The following is a 24,865-nucleotide window of genomic DNA, read 5'->3' as shown; positions in this document are numbered from 1 at the left end:
ATGGAGAGTGGTCAAAAACCTTAATTCTGATCACCTCCCAATCATCATCACTACCAAAACCAGAATCACCTCAGATGGCCACAAACACACATACACTAATTATAAGAGAGCCAACTGGGAGGCCTTTGTAACTGAAACAGAACAACATTTCGAAACACTAAACAGTACACCCATCACAAACATCAACACCGCTGTGCACACTTTCAATACAATCATACAAAACGCAGACAAAAGACACATCCCTAGGGGCAACAGAAAGAGACACAACCCCAACTTCACACCAGAAATTCAAGGCCTCATCAGACAACGGGACACACTGCGACAATCCCCAACACCCCATACACAAGACACCATACAACAAATACAAGAACTCAACACTCAGATAAACAGTAAAATATCAGAACAGCAAACACTAAACTGGAAAAATTACCTCCAAACACTTGACCACAAAACAAACATCAGCAAACTTTACAAAACACTAAACAGCATCACACTTTCCAACAGCAACACCACACAATCACATGCTGCCATCACAACAACAGACACCACACCCTCAAACAAACAACAAGCAAACACTCTCATCAATCGCTTTTCACAAGTCAGCCATCTAACCCCCATCCGGAAGACCGACGTATCATCAGACATAAGAGACAGTTCCCCACAGACCCAGACTACGCACCTTTCACTTACAACCAGACGAAGCACATCATTAACAACCTCAAGCACTCATCTGCCTGTGGACCAGACAACATAAGCAACATTCACCTTAAACACCTAGGACCACAAGGCATACAAGCACTCACCAACATATCAAACTACAGCTACTCACACAACATAATACCCAACATCTGGAAGCATGGCAATATCATCGTTATCCCTAAACCCAACAAAGACCCCACGTTACCCTCCTCACATCACCCCATCACACTCCTCTGCACCCCCTCTAAAGTCATCGAACGACTGATACTACAATTAGTCACACCTCACATTCCCCTAGCCCAGACACAACATGGCTTTAGGCCACTACACTCCACAAACACCCTTCCTACAGACCTTAGACAGAGAGTTTTCGATGGCATAAATTAAGCTAGGCCACCACACAGAACACTCCTAATCACACTAGACATTAGCAAAGCTTTTGATGCCATCCCCCGCCACAACCTCACAAACAAAATACTCAACACAAACATGCACAATAACACAAAAAGATGGCTGGCAAACTACTTAGCAGGCAAATGTGCACACGTAATATTTGCCGGTCAGTCTTCTAACATCAGAAACTTCACAAACGGCGTCCCCCAAGGATCTGTTTTGTCCCCTACACTCTTTAATCTATACATTCACGACATACCCACACCCCACACACCACAGATACACATAGCTTCCTATGCAGATGATATAACACTTACATGTACACACCAAAACGCAAACACAGCTGCACACATCATTCAACCTTACCTCAACACACTACACGAATGGTACACCACAAACAGGCTCAAAATAGCCCTAGCCAAATCTACAGTGACTCTTCTCACAAACTGGACAGCAGAACACAGTCACATCCCACACCTCACCATAAACAACACTCCTCTACCACACACACACACACACACACACACACACACACACACACACACACACACACACACACACACACACACAAAATCCTTGGTGTAAAATACAATACATCAATGTCATTTAAACAACACATCACAAACATTAAAAATAAAATAACACCAAGACTCAATGCTTTGAGGTCACTTGCCCATACAACATTCGGACACAACAAAGATACCACCACCACAGTATACAAACAATACATACGTTCAGTGATGAATTATGCAAGCCCTGCCTGGACTTCTAACCTGACCAAAACACACTACAACACTCTACAGACCATACAGAACAAGGCCCTAAAAATAATCACAGGCTGCACAGCTACTACACCAACAGACCACCTACATCAAGAATCCAAAGTCCTCAAAGTCAAGGATCACCTAGATATGAGAGGCACCCAGTTTCTTGCTGCAGCCTCCACAAACCCACAACTTCCACTAGAGTACATGGCAGCACATCCACCCACACCAAGGAACATCAAAACAACACCCAGCACACGATGCCATACACAAATACTGTCATCTCTCCCCCCTCGCCCACCTCAGACAAGCATCCAGAAACATATCCACACTCAGATCACTCGCCGCTCCATTCAGTCACTTAAAGACAACACACAGCTGCATGCACGGCCTCCTGACATCCACCCTACTGAATCTTATCTTCCTCGTGAGGACAGGGTCCACCTGGCCAGGCTGAGATGTGGGCACCATCCAGCCCTCTTAAGCTACCGGTACCAGAAGAGGCTGGATGACTTCGTTGCTGATGCCTGTCCAGGATGCAACACAGCACCCCATAGTATTAAGCACATAATGGAAGATTGCATTGCACATAATTACCTACGCCAACAACACAACATACACTCTTTGAGAGCTTTGTGGGAAAGCCCGGTCTCGGCCATGGCCTTCCTAAGGGACTCGGGGCTGTTCGGCCAGACTGCCTAGGGAACAACTACAGTACTACTACTACTACAGTCTGGCTATGAAAAAAAAGAAAAATTAAAATTGCCTGTCGCACTGACTAACGTTGCTATGAATCACAGGACTAATATCACATGAATAATTGGTCCAAGAACACCATAAGCCCAGATCGTTGGTAGCCCATATCAGTACAAGACAGTTACATCTAGGAAGCAAAAGTACCGTACCAGTGTTTGCCGCTGACCACTGATTGTCACAACTACCTGCTTCATTCTGCTTGTGCAGATGCTCGTGAATGTATAATAATTCTGTATGTTAGGCCTGAAGGCAACATTTTAATCGCTGAACGACGTAATATAAATATAGCAGAAAATTGCTACCAAAAATATGAACGGAACTGGCTATATTCATCTGTGGTACTCCTATGCTGTAGTTTTATGTATATAATTATATTTCTTGATATTTAATACTAATTTTTCCCTGCTGGCCATTTTCATTTTCTCCAGACGAGTATACAGTATCACCAAGATTACTCTTAAGCTCGCCTCGGTTAGATAGGAAGATTTTATATATATATATATATATATATATATATATATATATATATATCTATATATATATAAATATATACTGTATTGTATATGCTGTCTGGAGATCAGAGAATAGGGTAAACAACAAATAATAAATAAGGAGATGGGTAAGTATATGGGGTAGTAGTGGTGGTATAATCAACCACAGGGAGTCGAGGGATTATAAGACATGTCATCGCTCCGTCCCAGACTTCGTATGATGAACAGGCTGGGATGGTGGAATGATTGCGAGTTCTCTCGTCTGTAGATTAATGTTGGGGACCGTATCCTTGATAAGGAGATGGCTTCTAGTATCTGTAGGCATCAGTAGTATCTGGAGCCCACCCAGTGAAGTGTGTGTTCTCTTCCATCATTTGACTGGTCAGATGGGTACTGTGGAAGCCTCTGTGTGTTTTAGGGGTACCAGTCTGCAAGGGAAGTGTCATTCTTCTGCTAAGATTGGTGGTTGAATATCCTATGTATGAAGAAGGAAAGGACTCACTTCTCCACTTTGCAAGTAATTTCATACACAAGGTGACTCTTCTGCAGGTCCGATGTTTGTCTCGTCGGGTTGTTTTTCAAAAGTAGGTTAGTGGTTTTCTTGTTTTTATAATAGATGACGAAGTCGACACACTGTTTTATAAGGGAATTATTGTCTGTCTGTCTATCGTATATGGAAATCGAGGACTATGCATACAAAACCCTCTAAACAGCTCTTGCAGATGTATCTTTTTAAGGCAAATTCACGTGTTCATCGTAGTTGGTAAAATTTTGCTAAACATTTCTAAAATTGAGAAAAAAAATATTTGTGTCCCTCTTTTGTTCCAAACCAGAACTAAACGCATTTGGTGAGTCAAACGACTCTTTCCGGAGGGTCGGAGGGGAGAAGAACAGGCGAAGGGTGCAGGCAGGGCGAGCAGAAACTCACGAGTAAATCTTGGGATTTGGCTCAAAGAAAATAATTAAGATGAATTGTTCAATCATACATTTCGAACTGATGAAGGTTATCCAGATTGATTAATGATTCAAATGACAAAATTGGAACTATACTTAATGGAGTACATTCCAGTTGCAAAAATTTGCAAAACGTTGACTATCGCAAGGTGGTTTTCTTAGTGGCCTCTTTGGGTTAAAACTGGAACTACACGCTTTCCCTTGAGTCTAATGACACTCTTCGGAGCGTCGGGGCAGCGAAGGCAGGGCCAACAGAAACTCACTTGTAAATTTAATGCTTCGGCTCAGTGAACATAATTCAGATTAACTGATAAGTAATGTAACACTCTCTCTCTCTCTCTCTCTCTCTCGCTCTCTCTCTCTCTCTCTCTCTCTCTCTCTCTCTCTCTATATATATATATATATATATATATATATATATATATATATATATATATATATATATATATATATATTGCCAGAAGCCTCAATCCCGTTTGGGGTGGCCACAAACAAATCGCCTCCATGTCGTCCTGTCCCCCGCCATTTCACTGCCCTGCTCCCAACTCACACACCCCTCTCTCATATACCTCTCCTCCCTATCCCTCCATCTCATCCTCGGCCTCCCTCTCCCTCTTCCCCCCTCCACCTCACTCACATACACTCTCTTCGTCAATCTTTCACCCTCCATCCTCTCCACATGGCCAAACCACCTCAGTTTGTTCCTCATAACACTACCTATCACATCCACATCCACACCACAACGCTCTTTATATCCTCACTCGTCAGCCTGTCTCTCCATGTGACTCCACAGGCTCCTCTTAAATAACTCATTTCCACTGTTCTCACTCTTGACTTGTGTCCCTCCAACAACGTCCAAGCTTCACTTCCATACGTTAGAGTTGGTATCACAATACTGTCATGTATTAACCTTTTCACTTCCATGCTCACTTCCCTGTTTCTTATCACTGCTTTCAAAGAACCAGCAAACTTTCTCCCCTGCTGCACCCTTTCAAGCACTTCACCCTCCAAACCTCCATCCTTACTCATCACACTACCCAAGTACTTAAACGTACATTTTCCAATTCCTCACCATGCAACCTCGCTGTACATTCACTGACTTCACCTCTCTCAAAGACCATCACTTTACTCTTCCTACACTCACCTTTAGATTCCGTTTCTTGCACACTCTCCCAAACTCATCCACCAAGCCTTGCAGCTCCCCTTCATCTTCACTCAATAACACAGTATCATCTGCAAACAACAGTACAGGGAGTTTCCAAACACTATCCTCTCTCACCAGGGCCACTACAACATCCACTACCCTACCTTGTACCTCTTTTATTACCCCATCCATGAAGAGATTGAACAACCATGGAGACATGACACATCCTTGTTTCAACCCAACCTCCAAAGAGAAAAATTCAATTAGTTCACCATCCACATGCACTGCAGCCTTAGCACCATCGTACATAGTCTTCACAGCATTCAACAACTTTCCATCTACTCCATATATTCTTAATACTTTCCACAATCCTTGTCTATCCACCCTGTCATATGCTTTCTCCAAATCCATGAAAGCCGCATACAACTTCTTTCCCTTCTGTAGAAACTTTTCCACTAAAGATCTAAGAATGAATATCTGATCTACACAACCTCTTCCCTTCCTAAAGCCTCCCTGTTCTTCTCCAACTAATTCCTCTGTTCTTTCTCTAACTCTGTCAATAAGTATCCTACCATACACTTTTCCTATTATACTAAGAAGACAAATGCCCCTATGATTACCACACACTTCTTTTTCCCCTTTTCCTTTGTACAAGGGAATAATTATACCTGACTTCCAATCCTCCGGGACTCTACCTTCCTCCCAGGCCAATCTGCACATCTTCCACATCCATTCTATTACTATCTCTCCCCCATGCTTCAGCATTTCACCACACACTCCATCAATTCCTGGGGCTTTCCCCAATTTAACTTTCTTCAATGTTTCCACAACTTCTATCCTACTGATTTCTTCCTGTCTTCTCATCTCCCTCCTTCTCCCACCGATTCCCCAGCCACTTATACTCACATTACTTCCATCCTGTATGTTCAACAATTCCTTAAAGTGTTCTCTCCATCTGCTCACTCTTTCACCCTTCTCCACTAGTAATCTACCATTTTTATCTTTCACTCCCCTGTTAACCTCACCTCCACCCTGTCTTATCCTCTTCACCTCTTTCCAGAACATTTTCTTACAGTCCCTCCACTTTACACTCAAATTCCTTCCAAATTCCTCATCCACTCTCTTCTTACTCTCTCTTACTAATCTTTTCACATCCCTCTTTCTTTCTACATATAACTCTCTCTTCCGCCTCTCAACTTCTTCCACGCCCCTATTTCTCATCCATTCATTGTATGCTTTCTTCTTTTGTGCCACAGCCTGTCTCACCTCTTCAGTCCACCACGCTGTTCCTTGAACCCCCCCCCCCTGTCTTCTCTTCCTCCCACACACCACATCACATGCTGCACATATTTCTTCTGTGAATATCCTGCACACACCTTCTGCGTCCCCCATCTGCTCCAATTCATATTTGCCCAATCGTTCCTCCACTTCTCTCTTATCTATCTATCTATCTATATACCTAGGCTGCTTCCCCCAAGGAAAGGGAGGTAGCCGAGACAGGACGACTCACTCTCCATTTACTCATCCATTCAAACACATTCATTCGCATCTTAGCCCCAAAGGGGAGAACGGACAGATCCTCACCGCACCACACCGCACAAGGGTCAACTGGGCAATGCAATCAGTGACATCCGCAGCAGGGCCCGACAGCAGAACTGGTTTACCCCTGCCACATCATAACAGACCCATCCCCTTACCCGCACCTGACCTGACTAGCTGATCAGACCAAATGCGGGAGAATATCCCCTCAGGGCTGCGTCATCACTTATTCATTCACAATTTCTCTCCATTTATTTCTGTCACGCACAGCCACTCTTCCTTGCTCAACAGACATCCCTCTCGCATCCAGCGCTCTCTTCACACTGTCCATCCATCCTATTCGTGGTCTTCCTCTCAGCCTTACACCTCTCACATCAGATCTAGTTATCTTTTTCACCAATCGCTCATTATCCATTCTCTCCACATGCCCAAACCATTGCAACACCCTCTGCTCAACTCTACCACTCTTATACTCTGCCTTTTTCTCATCCTCTTGTAACCTTTCCACTCTCCTTGCAACTACTCCTTCCTTTCGTCTTTCCCTTCTTTTATTCCTCCATCTTACTTGTATCCTAATTCTGGCCACCACCAAGTAGTGGTCAGAAAGTCCACTCCCCCAACTTCTATAAGCTCTTGCATCCATTACACATCTTCGCATCCTTTCATCCACACACACATAATCAATCATTGCCTTCCTTTCATTCAGTTCACCACCCACCCTTCTCATCACTCGCCATGTATACCTGTGGATCATTTTATGCCTGAAGAGGGTATTGGCTATCACCAGCCCCCTCCCAGCACAAATGTCCACTAACGCACTGCCATTCTCATCTATCTCAGCAGGCACACCCCACTCACCAACTATTCCATCCACCTTCACATTCTCTACTAAACCAGTCATATCACCGATCAAAAACACTCTCTCATTCCTTCCAAACTTTTCCATGCACACTTCCACATTTGTCCAGAACTCTTCTCTCACTCTGCTAGCACGATCTTGCGTTGGCGCATACACACACACAATCGCCCACATTTGTATTCCAACTTTCAACTTTACCCACACAATCCTTGACCCAACTGATCCATACTGTCTTATGCTCTTCTTCCATCTTTTACTCACAACTATACATACTCCTTCCTTCGCCCTCTCATTCTCACCTACTCCTGCACATATACCCCATCCATACTCCCATTCTCTCACACTTTCTCCTCTCCATTTTGTTTCAGTCATTCCACATACATCCACTTTTGCATCCTCAAGCACCTGGACAATCTCTCTCTCTTTCACCTCATCATTCGCTCCTCTTATACTCCACGTAGCCATTACCAAGTCCTTTGTCCGGTCCTGGGTCGTCATCGTTTGGTCAGTCCTTGTCCGAGGCCTTTTGTTTGTTTTTTTAGTTAGTTGTTTTCCGGGGAGGGGCACTAACCCTCCGCCAACCCTTTTAGTCGCCTTTTACGACAAGCAGGGATACTGGGGGAGTATTCTTGAAAAAAAAACCCTACCCCCAGGTGTGTGTGTGTGTGTGTGTGTGTATACCGTGTAATAGCCTATGTGTGTCTGTCTGTCTGTCTGTCCTGCAGGGAAATTGAGGAGGATGCATATAGAACTCTCTAAATAGTTCTACCAGGTGTAACTTTTTACGACGAATTTAAAAGTGTACAATGCAGTTGCTAAAGTGGCGCCCCTGATGACCAAGACTAAAACTAATTAGAAATAATCGTCAACATGGTGGAAACACGGTAGCCATATACAGTGGAGTTTTTTACGTCAGCAAGCCTGTCTTTATCAGATACAACGGGCCGGATGGGTGGACGGATTGGTGGGGTGGGCAGGGCAGGTGGGCAGGGTTGAGTGGATGGGTGGGTGGGAGGGAGGGTGGGTGGGTGTGGTGGGGTAGGTTGGGTTGCCAGGTTTGGGTGGATGATGGGGCAGCTTGGGAGGGTCAGTGGGTGGGCAGAATGGGTGGGTGATTGGGCTGGCAGGATGGAGTTGGCTGACAAGGTGGGTGAGTGAGTGGGTGGGCAGAGCTTGTGGCAAAATATGTGGGTGGACAGGCAAGGTAGGTGGATGGGTGGGTGAGCAGGCTGGGTAAGAGGGTGGGTAGTTGGAATATAGGTCCATGAAGACTATATTCCTAGGGAAATGGCCCAAGGAGGAACCTAAGTTCAGTGGGTCCAGGGGGTCATCTCCCATAGGGGCAGTGGCCGTCTAAGATCCCAGGCAATGCCAGTATGCACGGTCATAGGGTTTCACCCGGGCAACGCCGGGTATCCCTGAGAGAAAGAGAGAGAGAGAGAGAAAGGGGGTGGGGGAGTCACTATATCCGGCCACCCTTGCCCACCCTTACCTCTTGGTGCTGACACCTCTTCCTGAGGGAGTGAAGAGGCTGATGCTGAGAGCTGTTGAATATTTAATGCTCTCCACTGGGCCTGGTTTACGCCACGTTTTTCTCTTTGCATTTCTCTCTGCTGTGCAGTTGGGTTGCAATATATTTCGTGCACCCGTCACCTGTTTGTGTACCATCGTACATTATAGCTCACTTGTACTGGGATATCTTTGATATTTTATTTCTGTTACCACCAGACGATCCAGTTTAACCTGAGAGATTCTGACAATAATTATTTTTTATGAAGGAAGAAGAACTAAATTATGTAAAGCTGCAAATAAAGCTGTTGCTCCCTGCGTCAGAGAGTGTTGTCACTAACATTGTCAGTTCAGTTATGACTATTTTTTTCCTAACATTAGTGAGACCTCTCGTACAGCAGAGGTAAATGTGCATATTCCCGTTATAATTCATACCTAATCGAGTTAACGTAGATATGTCCTACAGCCATAGGAAGCCGAGTATAGTGGCTGGTGATCAGTCTTGGTTTATCACCTACCACTGAAAACACGTGAACTCCTAAGATCCAGTAGTATGAAAAGCAATACTTTTTTCTGGATGATTTATATATTACGTACATATTAAATTCCGTGTACCCGGTACTGTACCATCGTTTTACTGAGTAATGAAAAAAATTACATGTTATATTTGCAGGCCCCTGGCCTTTGGTTCTTTTTTCCTTGAAAAAAAAAAAAAAAACTCAATGCTCTGCCCTGCCCCTCTGTGTCATATTTATGGTTATCCTGGCACGACGTATGTACTCGGTCAACAAGCACTTTTGCACTGTATATTTCTGTACGTGAATGTATGTTAGTATGCATGTAATGTTTTGCCTTGTCCATCTGTGTCACACTGCTGCTATTCCAGCACGACTCAGGTACAGAGTTGACTAGTACTTTTATACTGTATATTTTTGTGGGTATGTATGTAGGCATGTTTGTAATATATGTGTGATTTAATATTTCTCACCTCTTCATACATCCCTCATAACTCCTGAGCCCTATCCTTTAAATGGGTACAGGGACTAACTCGGTCAGTAAGTGATTCAGTTATGAACACACTGGAGCTGGACGCCACTGTGAGTGGGCATTATTATTCCAAATGCCCATTCTCGCACACCTACATTTGTTCTGCCCAAGGCCAAGGTACACCAAGTCACCCAGTTAAGCAATCAAAATATTAAGAATAGTCAGCACAATAACGTCATATGCCGTCCTCCCCAGCTGCTCGCTCCCCTCACTGACACACAGTGTCCTCCTGTGTTTTTGTTTTTATCTATTCACCTTACTTTCGGGTACACTGACAGCATTTCATAAAACAAAAAACAGTAATTGACTGTCAACGATGCCTTACAGTAGGCTGGTTTCCTCCTGGAAAGTTAGATGTAGAGTGGAAGGTGGTTTTGTGAAGTGTACTGTGGGACGTGGTGTGGTACAGGAGGTGGTGCGATATAATGCCTGGGGTGGGGTAGTGTGATGTGTAGGGAGTGGTGTGATGTGGTGTGGTGTAGGAGGTTGGGTGGAGTGGTGTGATGTGAGATGTTAAGTGGAGCGGTGTGATGTTGAGTTGGATTGTTGTAGGGGGGAGGTAATATGGTGTGGTGTGCGGGTGGAATAATGTGATGTACACCACACCATACTACACCACCACCACACAGAGAACACCACATCAAACCACCAACACATCACACCATACTATCCCACCCGAAAACCACAGCTCAACACAACACACAACACCACACCACCCCAAAATTAAGCTCACACACACAGTCAGCCAGGCTACCGATATAAAGCCAGTCAGCACAGTGATATCAGGTGAGGATGGCCACAGCCGCCTGCTTCATTCACTCGCACACACTGTCCCCTTGAGAATTGTGCATTTTGGGTCCCATATGGTAATATTTATCCCTACAAAGCATCATGTTTTATATAATACCAATTTCTTCCACTCTTAAATTTAGCTTCTTTACTTTTACAATACTCATTTTGCTTAGCTATAGTTCTGTCATTTTCCGCCGCTGAGCCACGTGAAATAAGATGCATAAGGACGAAAATCTTGGCCAGGTTTGAGTAAAACGAGCATAGTAGTTCTTATGGAGATAATTGGTCTATTGTTATGGAAAAATCATAATTCTCTTGTAGAGTTAGATGGGGACTGTTTGGTTGTGCAGTCTAGTGTAGTGTGGGAGGTGGTGTAGTGTAGTGTGGGAGGTGGTGTAGTGTAGTGTGGGAGGTGGTGTAGTGTAGTGTGGGAGGTACTGTAGTGTAGTGTGGGAGGTGGTGTAGTGTAGTGTGGAAGGAGGTGTAGTGTAGTGTGGGACGTGGTGTAGTATAGTGTGGGAGGAGGTGTAGTGTAGTGTGGGAGGTGGTGTAGTGTAGTGTGGGAGGTGGTGTAGTGTGGTGTGGGAGGAAGTGTAGGTGGTGTAGTGTAGTGTGGAAGGAGGTGTAGTGTAGTGTGGGACGTGGTGTAGTGTAGTGTGGGAGGAGGTGTAGTGTAGTGTGGGAGGTGGTGTGTGAGTGGGAGGTGGTGTAGTGTGGTGTGGGAGATGGTGTAGTGTGGGGTGGGAGGTGGTGTAGTGTGGGGTGGGAGGTGGTGTAGTTTGGGGTGGGAGGTGGTGTAGTGTGGTGTGGGAGGTGGTGTAGTGTGGTGTGGGAGGTGGTGTAGTGTTGTGTGGGAGGTGGTGTAGTGTAGTGTGGGAGGTGGTGTAGTGTAGTGTGGGAGGTTGTGTAGTGTAGTGTGGGGGGAGGTGTAGTGTGGTGTGGGAGGTTGTGTAGTGTGGTGTGGGAGGTGGTGTAGTGTGGTGTGGGAGGTGGTGTAGTGTGGTGTGGGAGGTGGTGTAGTGTGGTGTGGGAGGTGGTGTAGTGTGGTGTGGGAGGTGGTGTAGTGTAGTGTGGGAGGTGGTGTAGTGTAGTGTGGGAGGTGGTGCAGTGTGGTGTGGTGTAGTGGGTATGCTGCCTGAAGAAGCCAAGTCCTTTAATGGGGTATCTCTGCACAAAGTAGGTGTCATCGTGGGACCAAGTGCACCCGTGACTCACAGTGAGATAGCCACTCATACTAGCCATCTCTCTCTCTCTCTCTCTCTCTCTCTCTCTCTCTCTCTCTCCGCACTTTAAACCTCATGCCAGATGGAAAGAACAGCTCAGTGTTTTTTATTGCGTGCCCACACAATTCACGGCATAAAAGAAACAGGTTCCATGCATATCCATTTCTATGCAAACTACGGTACCTGAAAGTGTCAATATTGTGCAACGTTCACTGGGTATGCTGCCAACTGATGGTATAACTGGCAGAGAGAGAGAGAGAGAGAGAGAGAGAGAGAGATGGCAGTAATGGTGGCGTGTGCCAGATGTATCATGATATACTGCCATGACCCCGCTGGTTAATACCAACAAGGAAAATATGTTTTCACCCACCCCGCTGGTTCTCTCCGACAAGGAAAATATGTTTTCACCCACCCCGCTGGTTCTCTCCGACAAGGAAAATATGTTTTCACCCATATTTGTGTGTTTGTTTGTCTGTTAGCAGGATTACTCGAAAAATAAAAGATTTGGACCACATTTGGTGGAGAGACAGCCCTTGTTCCAGGAAGCAATCGATTATCTTTTGGGACCGATCCGGATGGTATTACAGATTCTGGAACCGGAAAACACTTTTTACGAAACCCAGATCAGTAATGAGAAAATCTAGCCCATTATGAGGAGTGGATTGGAAATCAGGTTTCCTTTGTCGGAGAGATGCGCTCCAGTGAGTGGCCCTCTAGTTGTCTTCTGTGGCGCGTCGGTCTGTACCAGCACTGAATCACGTTTTTTATCATTTGATATACACATTTTTTTTTTTACAATGCGTTTGTTTGTTTGAGCATTGCTGTGTGTTTATTTGTGTGCTTTGTACTAGATTCTATTTCCAGCTAAATCATATATATATTCAAGGTAGCGAACAGCACGAACTCCCTTCACTTTGACTTCCACAGTGCTCATCCTTTGATTATAATAAAAGCAATGGAAAGAGTTTTAAGTTTTTCATTTTGAAAAACATTTACGAATAAAAATAGTAAGAAGTGTATTATGAAAACAAGTAACAAAGGTACTTTTTATTAGAGGATTGTAAAAGTTCTACTGGGAATTGTACGAATACTTGTGTTGATGATAAAAACATCTTAGGCGTATTAGCTTTGTGAAAAAGGTAAACTCCACAAAGGCTTTCCCACCCATTCGTCACCTTCCCATCTATGTATCGCTAAAGAGAAAATCATAAGAAATTCATGAGAAAAAAAATCGTGAATACATATAATTAATTCACACACACACACACACACACACACACACACACACACACACACACACACACACACACACACACACACACACACACACACACACACACACACACACACACACGCACACGCGCGCGCGCGCGCGCGTAGCAGCAATCAGGTGTTAAAATATCTGCAACCAAGCCATGGTGATAATGATTAGAGTTTTTGCTGTATGTACTACTGCATAACCACAATACTTAATAATAACAAAGGGTTATACATGCCATCGTACTGAAGAACTGACAAGGCAGTACAATGTAAGAGGTGACCGTGTCAAAAACATTATATTCGTCTCCACTCTACATTTTCTGCATATGTGTGTGTGTGTGTGTGTGTGTGTGTGTGTGTGTGTGTGTGTGTGTGTGTGTATGTGAAATAATTCTGCTAAATCTAGTTATAACACATTCATTCATGGAGGAGGTGGCGCTCATTGTTAATTTAATTATCGCTGACCTAGGGCACAATTTACCTCATTTTTTATGACATTACCCTTATGGAGTCCATATTTCATCATTTGACGTTATCGAGAATCTGAAAATATAGACTTGGTCTTAATGACAAGTTATGTTTTACGTGTTAATCCCTTCAGTCCGACGATGTGTTACATATTTATTTGTCCTACCTCCACATTATTTTCATCAGCTCTGGGGACACTTCCTTTAGTGAAGAGGTAAATTATAGCTATATCTAACCTAACCTCTTCAGGTCTTGAAGTATACTCAAAGCTTAATAAAATTCTATGGGGAGAGCAAGAACAAACTGGAAAAATACAGTATACACATCTTTGTTTTTAAGACTAAACTTATGCTAAAAACTGTCGAAGTACTTCCCCAAGTTCCGCAAAAGCACACACTCTTTTTACTCTGAGTTTGTCTAAAAGTACCGTCACCCCTTCTTGAATGCTGAGTTGTAAAACTAGATTAAGACTTGACAAGGATACCAGTCACGAAAGATTGCTATGGGAAGGATGTTAAGCAGTAGCGTTGTGTCATTCCACCTATGAATCATGTGAAATAAGATACAAAAGAACGAAACTCTGGACCAAGTTGGAGCAAAAAGAGTCCAGAACCTTCATGAACTTATTTTACTGCACCCGGCAAGCTTCCTCCAACTTCATTACGTTCAAAGCCTCCCCAATCCCTCTTGAATTCACCCAATAATATACCCTTAAGTCTCATGACTGCGATTTATAGCTTCCTCTTTGCCATGTACAGGAATATTCTCTATAAACATCATAGAAGGAGGTAGTTTAGTATACCTCATTCCATTTAAAATCACTATCTGTTCTTTGTCTATATTACCTTGTTAATATTTTTAATTCTCTCTATCAGTGCTCTTCCATAATAGCGTCAGTTTTTCCAGAGACTTTTACTTCCCTTTACACAAATCTGATCTCACGTTTAATATCTAAAGCTTCTGGTACCTCACAGCGCTTTATTTATCATTCTTTGTTTAGTACTGTGTAAGTATTGAATATTAAATATATAGATAGAAGTATTTAGGCAGAGCGCACAAATAAGAATATTAAAAAATGCATTACACATGGAGCACATATACACGATTGCTATATACAAATGCATACAATCAGTAGCTCATAGTAGAACCTATCTGTCTTTCTTATGAGGCAGACATGTAACTCTAGCCCTCTGTACTCATATAGACCTACCACAAGTAAAGCCCTTCTACACAATTTTCTTTATCCATTCCTGAGGTACTAACGGAACCGGGGAAATCATAGAGAACCACGTCATAAATCCAGCACTACTTTTGGATAAGGGAAGATATTCCGGGAGATTTCTCACACACCCATGATCCCTGCTGTACCACTACAGTGGCAAGACTATGCACCGTGCTGTGACGTCTCCTACTATATATTCCTCTGCAGTCGCCTTACTATAGTGTAGTGCCACAAATTTGATATTCATGTATGTGTTTAGAGGTACTGTAATTTTAAGTTAGATAGGGTGTAACCTGAATATTAGTTTATAAATTCCTATCCTAAGTAGTAATTGACATGTTAATGATTAATGTAGGGTTAACTTTATTTTTATATGTATGTATCTCTGTATCTATGCATTGGGTGATGTAATTGTGGATGTTGAGCTATGGGAATTCCCCGTCTGGTCGAGTAATGAATAACAGATGCCCGCAGCTTTTCCTCTTCCCTTGTGCGTCGCTATTGGGCGCCGAGTTTAAACCTTAAACAGAATAAGGATGAATACACAATTCTTTCCATAACCTAGTTGTGAAATGTTTACTAATGAAGCTGCTAGAACCCAAGTATGTAAGATTAACAGTCCAAAAGGCCTAAATAATGTCATTTGTGAGGATTTAAAGGTCCCGTTTGTCTTGGCCGTCACTAGATGGCATGAGCTGCCTTAAAATTCAAAGTGAGATAGTGATAGAATCAGTATCTAAATTAAGTAAGGAATAAATCCCAAATTTTCCCCAATTCAATCAAAAGTCCTGGCGTCATGGGTACACTGCTAAATGAATTGTAAAGAGAATTGAAACCCACCATATTTCAAAAACACCACCTCATTTGACTTAGCAGTGGCGTCGCTAGCGTGCCCAAGAGCTCACTCGAGGCCCAGACTTCGTATATAATGGACGTTCGTTCAGGTGAGCCGTCCACATTTCTTCTTCCTCCCCCTCTTTTTCTTTGTTTAATCCTTACTTGTCATGGACTATATGAAGTAATATTGTTGAAAGTTTAACGTAGTGACTCGAGGTCCAGACGTCGTATATAATGGACGTTCATTCGGTCCCCAGACTCCAGCGACGTCAGTGTGAGCATGAGGCCTTCCCATAGTATTGTCCAAAGACTTGAGCATACACACATTACACTATCCATGAATTATTATATAAACCAAATGTAATTGTAATAGTACTATTGATCTATCAAGTGAAGTTTATTTTGTAAATAAGAAATGGAAATTTGGAAGTGATGTAATCTGGTAACGGAAGAGCGAAATTCAAAACCATTAACCGTTTTCTTTCTTGTAACTAAAGTTAGGAAGTTAGGAGCCTGGAAGGGAACTTAGCGATTGTGAGCAATGATGTAATTTTGAAATGAACCTCGAGGCTAGACAAGCCCGAGTGATTATGAATTCTTAATGATTATGAATTCTTAGTGATCATGTATTCTTAGTGATTATACAATGTTTGAATAGTACCTCGAGGCTAAACAAGCCCGAGTGATTATGAATTCTTAGGGAATATGTTTTTTTTTTTTTGCTGAATTATTCCTCAAGGCTAAACAAGCCCGAGTGATTATGTTTTTTTAGTGATTATATAGCAATGATGATTATGAACTGTAAATAGTCCTGAATTGATATTGGATTCTAGAAAATTGCATGATGAGAGTATATTATATGGATGAAAATGAACACGAGTAATCATTCTTATTGGTTCGAGGCTATGCCAGCCCGAAAAGATAACCCATGCTAGTAAAAAGGTCCCTGTCTTGAGGCTATTGTCGAGCCTAAGAAAATATGGTACAATGACTTCATACATCGCTTGTATGTATTAAATGGTTTTCGCCTGGCAACACTGGGGGAGGAATGATCATCCAAACCCTGGTTTTAATGTACAATCTTTTCTCATACTAAAAAGGGTCATATAATTAAAAATGTTTTGTGGAAATTAGCATAAAATTATTAAAGTAAAGTATATATCTTTCCTTCTTTTCTTAGTGTACCTAATCAAGGGAATTAAGTCCTCAAGCCTAATTCACTCCCCTTCCAATTCAAGATTCCTTCGCTGAGGGAACGACGACCACCCGTGGTACTGACTAAATCTAAGCTCGGCCAAAAACTACAAACGCTACCATAATATTTCTTAAATTACTATAAACTATTATACTAAGTCAAGTACCACCTGTATTATCCATGGATGGGTTGATCCGTACCCACAACAGGTAAGAATAAAAATAACCGTCATTACACTGATTGAAGAATACCGGTGGGATAAAATCACTAGCATTACACTGATGAACAATAACGGTGGGGATAGTAAAAACCTTACCGTTACACTGGTGTCAACCGGTGGGATATAATTTTAGGCATTACACTGGTGGCAACCGGGATGGATAAAAATTCTTATCGTTACACTGGTGGCAATAGCGGTGGGATATTCATCGTTCCCAAATTAGTGGCGTTGGTGAGAAAATGAAGGGAAGTGAAAGGTAAATGAGACAACATTTCAAAATTTAATTTTCTTTTTTTTTGTGAGTAAGAATAGTACATTAGGGTCACCATGTCTCTGTATGGACAGTTGTTTGCTCAGACACAGCCGGAAGCTGATCGTCCGTCACAAGTAGGGAGAGATCATGTAACCATTCAATTGGATGAGGCTGAGGAACAGTTCGGTGCTACTAACAGAACGCTGCTTTCACACTCGACCCCTTGTTCACACATTATGAGTTCACATCACTTTCTCACAAAACCTCGCGATATCCCAATTTTGGAATTAAATCAGCTGCAAGGGACAGAAGCTACATCTCGCCTCGAAATGTTTTGTGAGGTGGTGGAACAAACTCATACCAGCAACGCAACTAGAATCCAGGTTGCCAAGAGTCGAATGGGTTCCGAATTGGCCACTTTTATTCATAATTGTCAAAAGAAGCATTTTGTACTGTCATGGCCCAAGCTTAAAAAATTCTTGAATGCGGAGTTTGCCATCGAGCTGAGTGTAGATCGAGCTTGGCAAAAGTTAGAGAACATGACCTATGACTGGGAGGAATCACCCCAGGCGTTTGTACATAGGTTCATGTGTAAGCATGCGGCTCTCGAAACAAAATTCCCAAAAGAAAAGTTTCCCTCACGAGATAAACGGATCAAGAAGAAACTGTGGTATGGTCTTCCGCTCGAGTCTAGGGAAAAATTGGAAGCTTACCTTGATGACGGATATCCACTCCGTAAATTCATTGACAGGATCGAAAATGAAAGGCAGCTTCTCAAAGAGAGGTATACCACCAGAGTTAATGCAATGCCGGATAGAGACAATAAAAGTGAAGATCCCTCAGATACCAGTGTAGTTGATAATCCACCAAGACCATCCCATGATAACTGTCAATCCGAGTCAGACAAGGAAGTGACTGAATTGAAAGCTCAATTAAGGGATTTGAAAACAAATTTAGAGCAACTCAATCAAAAGCAATCTACTCCTGTAACACCGAGGTGAAAATACTGTAGTCATTGTCTGAAGAGTTCACACACGTTGCAAGAATGTTGGGCCAAACCACCACCAGGCCACTGTTTTGATTGCCATAGGTTGAGATGTCGTAGAGGCAGTAATGACTGCCCAGGGCGCATAAACCGCAGTGCAGCGACGCGGAGCAATAACAGATTTCACCCACCCAGTCCAAATGCAAGGCAGACAGCCACTCAAACAAAGTTCCCCCATCAGGCTATTTGACTAACCACAGGTATAACATCGCCCACAATAAGTGTCAGCGTTAATAATAAGATCGTGGAAACTGTTGTTGACACAGGGAGTGGATATACCTTACTTAAAGAGGCTACCGTGAAGCGGTTAGGAACAGAAATAAATACAAGGAGAAATCCACCGAGATTACAGGGAGTCACAGGAGCGCCACTCCACATCCTGGGTATGGTCAAAGTAGATATCAGAGTGGGAGATGAGAAAGTTCATCAACAGTGGTGTCCAGTCGTTCTGAACGCCTACTTGACTACTGAAATGTTGGGATGTGATGTCCTCGGACAATCTCCGTTGATCTGGAATGGTGCGCACCGAGCACTAATTTGGGGAGGAGCCCCGTACGTCATGAACTATGTTCCGTGGCGGAAAGGAAAAGTTGAGCGAGTCCAGGCCACCCCTATCAGAGCCGTCAGGAACCCTCAACAGTTGAAGCAAATTAATCTTGTAACAGTAGAGAGACTCACCCCATATCAAACCAAATTCATTGCCGTCCCAGTGAGTGAGGAACCTAAAACCACTTTACTGTTTTACCCACAAGCACGTTTCAGTCATAATAGTCACTCTTACATATTACAGGTGAATTCAGAGGGCCTAGTCTATTTGCCCCTCAATAATAGAGCCAAACAAGATAAACTGTTTCGAATAGGTACCATTCTAGGCTCATATGAAATCATTGACGACTCTCCTGTAAGTACAGTCAACTCAGTTACCAAAATTCATAATGACCTGATCCCTACCAGTGATCGAACAGATGAAAGCGGAACTCGTGTTCAACGACTCCGAAAGCTAATTGACGAACAGAGATGGCCACACTTAGATTCAGCTCAACAAGAAGAATTAGCTAATGTAATTCTGCAACACGATCCCCTCTTCATTTTGGAAAAAGGAGAACTAGGAACCATCAGCGGTCCCCCCGTTCTCATTAAAGTAGCAGATCCACAGCCCAGCCGTGGACCGATCTATCGATACCCTGAACAGGCTAAACAGGTGATCGCTGAAATGTTGCAAGACATGGAAGAGAGAGAAATTATCGAAAGATCAACAGCTGCCTGGTTATCTCCTATTGTATTAGTTAACAAGCCGGACGGCAGCAAACGAATGTGTTTAGATTATCGCCACGTGAATCAACATCTAGCCACGTATATCTATCCACTGCCCAGGCTGGAAGAATTAGTCGAGCAGGCCGCAGGTCATGATTACTATGTGACTCTTGATATGCGTGAGGCATATTTTCAAATCATGCTGGACAAGGAAAGTCGTAATTTAACCACATTCAGTGATGGAGTCACACTTTACAGATTTAGGCCCTTACCATTCGGACTAAAATGTTCACCGGCCATATTTTCCCAACGAATGCAGGACATTCTTATTCCATTGTTGAAGCAAGGTTAGGTAAAGAATTATTTGGAAGATTTGATAATTTGGGCTGATGACTTCCCCATGTTGTTGAGTCGCTTACAGCAACTATTCACTTTACTCACACAGAATGGGGCCAAGTTAAATTTAAACAAATGTACTTTTGGGTTAAAAGAAGTAACCTTTCTTGGCCATCAAATCTCAGCAGCTGGGAGTACGCTGGACCCAAAGAACATAGAGGCTATCAACAAAATGAAAAGACCCACCAAAGTAAAAGAAGTCCGGAGATTCCTTGGAATGTGCGGGTTCTACCGAAAACACGTACCTTCGTTCGCAAAAATAGCAGCTCCCCTTACTAACTTAACCAGATCCAGAGTAGCATTCGAATGGTCAGATGAGTGTCAATCCGCTTTTGATCAATTGAAGACGAGGTTAGTGAATGCGCCAGTATTGGTAAGAGCCAACGTGACTCGACCATTCATTGTAACCACCGACGCAAGCAACACCCATATTGGTGGCATATTGAGTCAGATCCAACCAAACAACTCCAACTTGCCTATTGGTTACTTTTCCAAAAAGCTCAATCCTTGCGAAAGAAAATATTCCGCAACTGATAAAGAAGCATTGGCAGTCGTTCTCACATGCCGCAACTTTCACCATTACTTGTGGGGTTCCCACTTTACTATCTTGACAGACCATCAACCGCTTACCAGCATTTTTAAGTGAAAGACCAAATCCCCACATATGAACAGATGGATTCTCGAGATGCGTGAGTACGACTACAACGTGCAGTACGTCAAGGGCAAATATAATGTAGTCGCCGATCAACTTTCTAGACCTGTCAGAGTGATATTCCACCAGTCAGAAACCAACTGGCTTGGATTTAGTCGAGACGAGATGAGAGATAAGCAACGAGAAGAACCCATGTGGGATGAGTTAGTTAAGTACTTGTGTAGTGAGAAGCTCCCTGCAAAAAGACTACCGAAAGCTATGTTGAGCCAGTTCGCATTGATTGACGAACTATTATATTTTGCCCGTGAAACAAATGATGGTAGCATCCAATATTATTTGGTGATTCCTAAGTCAATCATTAGAGAAGCTATCAAACACCCTCATGAAACCTCAGGACATCTAGGTCAGAAAAAATCCATTAAGAAAGCCGAAGAACTATTCTATTGGCCAAATCTAAAGGTAGATGTATGCGAGTATGTGAAACAGTGTCCCACTTGTCAGAGATTCAAAGGTGAAACTGGGTTGCAGCAACCTTGGAAAGGTTTCCCGCCTGTAAGTAAACCATTGGAACGTATCGGGATTGACTTGACTGACATGGTTGCTGGATCTCAGGGTTACCGCTATGTCCTTACTGTGATAGATCATTATAGTAGGTTTGTGAAATATTATCCCCTCAGGGATAAACATACACAACACATCATACACTGTCTTGAGCAATACTTCACCGACCTTGGGACGCCACGAGGTATCGTGCTGGACAATGGCAGAGAGTTCACGAGTGGAGAGTTCAAGAAGTTCTGCCGGAGGAACCAGGTGGACTTGTTCTACGTCACCCCTTATCATCCCCAGGGAAATTCCACCACTGAAAGGATGCATCGGACTATGAAAAGCATCCTAGCATCTCTCTGCAACGGACACCCCTTGCGTTGGCCTCAGCTGCTCCAATCGTGTCAAACCGTCATAAATCAAGCGGTGCACTCGAGCACGGGACAACAACCTTATTATGCCTTCTTCTCACGCCATCCCCCTCGCCTCATTGGTACCTTATTGCCTTCCGTGGATGCAGAGGAGGACGACCTGGCGATAGCACACACACTCATCAAGGGTACTAACCAAAGGATGACTAGGCGATACCAGGAGGTGGCCAACAGGCGGAGGAGAGCCCAGAAGGTTGATGTCAAAAGCTTGGTGTGGGCGAAAAAAGAGACCATACAGCCGGGTACCTGTAGAAAACTGAATGCCAAATGGGACGGCCTGTATAAAGTGATTGAAGTGCTGCTAGATGGAAGTGTTTATATCATTGAAAATGTATTTAGTGAAAAAAAAATACAAAGGGCTGCTGAAAAGGTAAAACCATATTACGGTACCTAGGAATGGCTCTTAGAACCGTTACAACAGGAGCTCGCCCCGGAGCCCAAGGATGAGCGGTTGCTGCCGCGAGTGAGGACTGCCCCTCGGAGGCTCATAGAGGAGTGTTAGAAAAGTAGATAAGTGCATGTGACGAATGTTGTGAAACATAACTGCTTAAAGTTATGTTCCGGGTGGACTCATCCCCGAGGAGAGGGTGTAAAAAAGAAAAAGAGAGAAGAGTTCCTGTTGGAACTGGGAAGTGCCTTACTTCGAGGGGAGTATATATTCCCCTCACCTTACAGTTAGCACGGTTTGTGGGGTAGTGGAGTCTTCAGGACAGAATGAGCACTCACCTCTTGCGGGCGGAAAGCTGGAAACGAAAGCACAGAGTGAATGTGATTGCGAATGGAAGAGTGTAAGGAAGCGCCTCCCGTGGTGATCTCACTCTCGAGGGACCCTGTCAAGCTCAGGTGAGTGACAAGCTATCCTCCAAAACCTGAGGCTGACTGGGGCATAATTTCCCTCATAACATCTCGAGTAAGGAGTGATCATACCTCCTAATGTAGTGAGTAAGCGACCTTCCGAGGTACGCATCAGGTGTTTAATGTGGACCGACAGGTGCCACCGATTGTGGGGAAAGGCATTCCAATTCAAAGTGTTCATAGCAGTTATTAGAGTAACAACATTCCATCCATGCACATGTTATAGAAGATTGACTTGGGTAAAATTTGTTTTCCGAACGTGGGAGCCGTGTAGTGCCACAAATATGATATGTATGTTTTTTTTTTTTTATACGAGGAAGAAGGAACCAAAGGCCATGAGCCCGCAGTAACAGTTCCCTCCAAGAGAAAAAACAAAATACAATACAGAGCCAAATTCAAGATCCGATCATTTTGAGATGCCTGGACACACTGCGTTTGAAAGACTGGAGATCATAGGCAGCAGGAAATACAGACAGAGGGAGACAGTTCCAGAGCTGACCTGTTGCATGAATGAAAGACTGGGAGTAACAGTTAACTCTTGCATTAGAGAGTTGGACAGAAAAGGGATGAGAGTTTGCTGCCAGACGGGTGCTACGCACCCGTCGTAGAGGTGGAGGAATGCAAGCAGACAGTTCAGAGGAGCAGTGACCATTAAAGTAGCGATAGAAAAGAGATAAAGATGCAACAGTGCGGCGAAGAGACAGAGGTTGAAGGGAGTCAGTAAGAGGAGGAGAGTTAATGAGATGAAAAGCCTTTGACTCCACCCTATTGAGAAGAGCTGTATGTGGGGAGCCTCCCCACACATGAGAGTTGTACTCCACACAGGGGCTGATAAAACCCCTGTATAGAGTCAACAATTGTGCAGGGGTAAAGAAAGAGCGGAGTCGGCTTAGCACACCCAATCTCTTGGAAGCAGATTTTACAAGAGATGTAATATGATCTTTCCAAGATAAGTCCCGAGTAAATGAAATGTGTTTAGAGGTACTGTAATTTTAAGTTAGATAAGGTGTAACCTGAATATTAGTTTATAAATTCCTATCCTAAGTAGTAATTCATATGTTAATGATTAATGTAGGGTTAACTTTATTTTTATATGTATGTATCTCTGTGTCTATGCATTGGGTGATGTAATTATGGATGTTGAGCTATGGGAATTCCCCGTCTGGTCGAGTAATGAATAACAGATGCGCGCAGCTTTTCCTCTTCCCTTGTGCGTCGCTATTGGGCGCCAAGTTTAAACCTTAAACAGAATAAGGAGCACAATTCTTTCCGTAACCTAGTTGTGAAATGTTTACTAATGAAGCTGCTAGAACCCAAGTATGTAAGATTAACAGTCCAAAAGGCCTAAATAATGTCATTTGTGAGGATTTAAAGGTCCCGTTTGTCTTGGCCGTCACTAGATGGCATGAGCTGCCTTAAAATTCAAAGTGAGATAGTGATAGAATCAGTATCTAAATTAAGTAAGGAATAAATCCCAAATTTTCCCCAATTCAATCAAAAGTCCTGGCGTCATGGGTACACTGCTAAATGAATTGTAAAGAGAATTGAAACCCACCATATTTCAAAAACACCACCTCATTTGACTTAGCAGTGGCGTCGCTAGCGTGCCCAAGAGCTCACTCGAGGCCCAGACTTCGTATATAATGGACGTTCGTTCAGGTGAGCCGTCCACATTTCTTCTTCCTCCCCCTCTTTTTCTTTGTTTAATCCTTACTTGTCATGGACTATATGAAGTAATACTGTTGAAAGTTTAACGTAGTGACTCGAGGTCCAGACGTCGTATATAATGGACGTTCGTTCAGTCCCCAGACTCCGGCGACGTCATTGTGAGTATGAGGCCTTCTTCTAGTATTGTCCAAAGACTTGAGCATACACACATTACACTATCCATGAATTATTATATAAACCAAATGTAATTGTAATAGTACTATTGATCTATCAAGTGAAGTTTATTTTGTAAATAAGAAATGGAAATTTGGAAGTGATGTAATCTGGTAACGGAAGAGCGAAATTCAAAACCATTAACCGTTTTCTTTCTTGTAACTAAAGTTAGGAAGTTAG

This window comes from Coenobita brevimanus, chromosome 90 (assembly GCF_032717465.1).
Source record: "Coenobita brevimanus isolate Jiangsu-jjx chromosome 90, ASM3271746v2, whole genome shotgun sequence".
In the NCBI taxonomy this organism is placed as follows: domain Eukaryota; kingdom Metazoa; phylum Arthropoda; class Malacostraca; order Decapoda; family Coenobitidae; genus Coenobita; species Coenobita brevimanus.
This window is presented reverse-complemented; position numbering follows the sequence as displayed.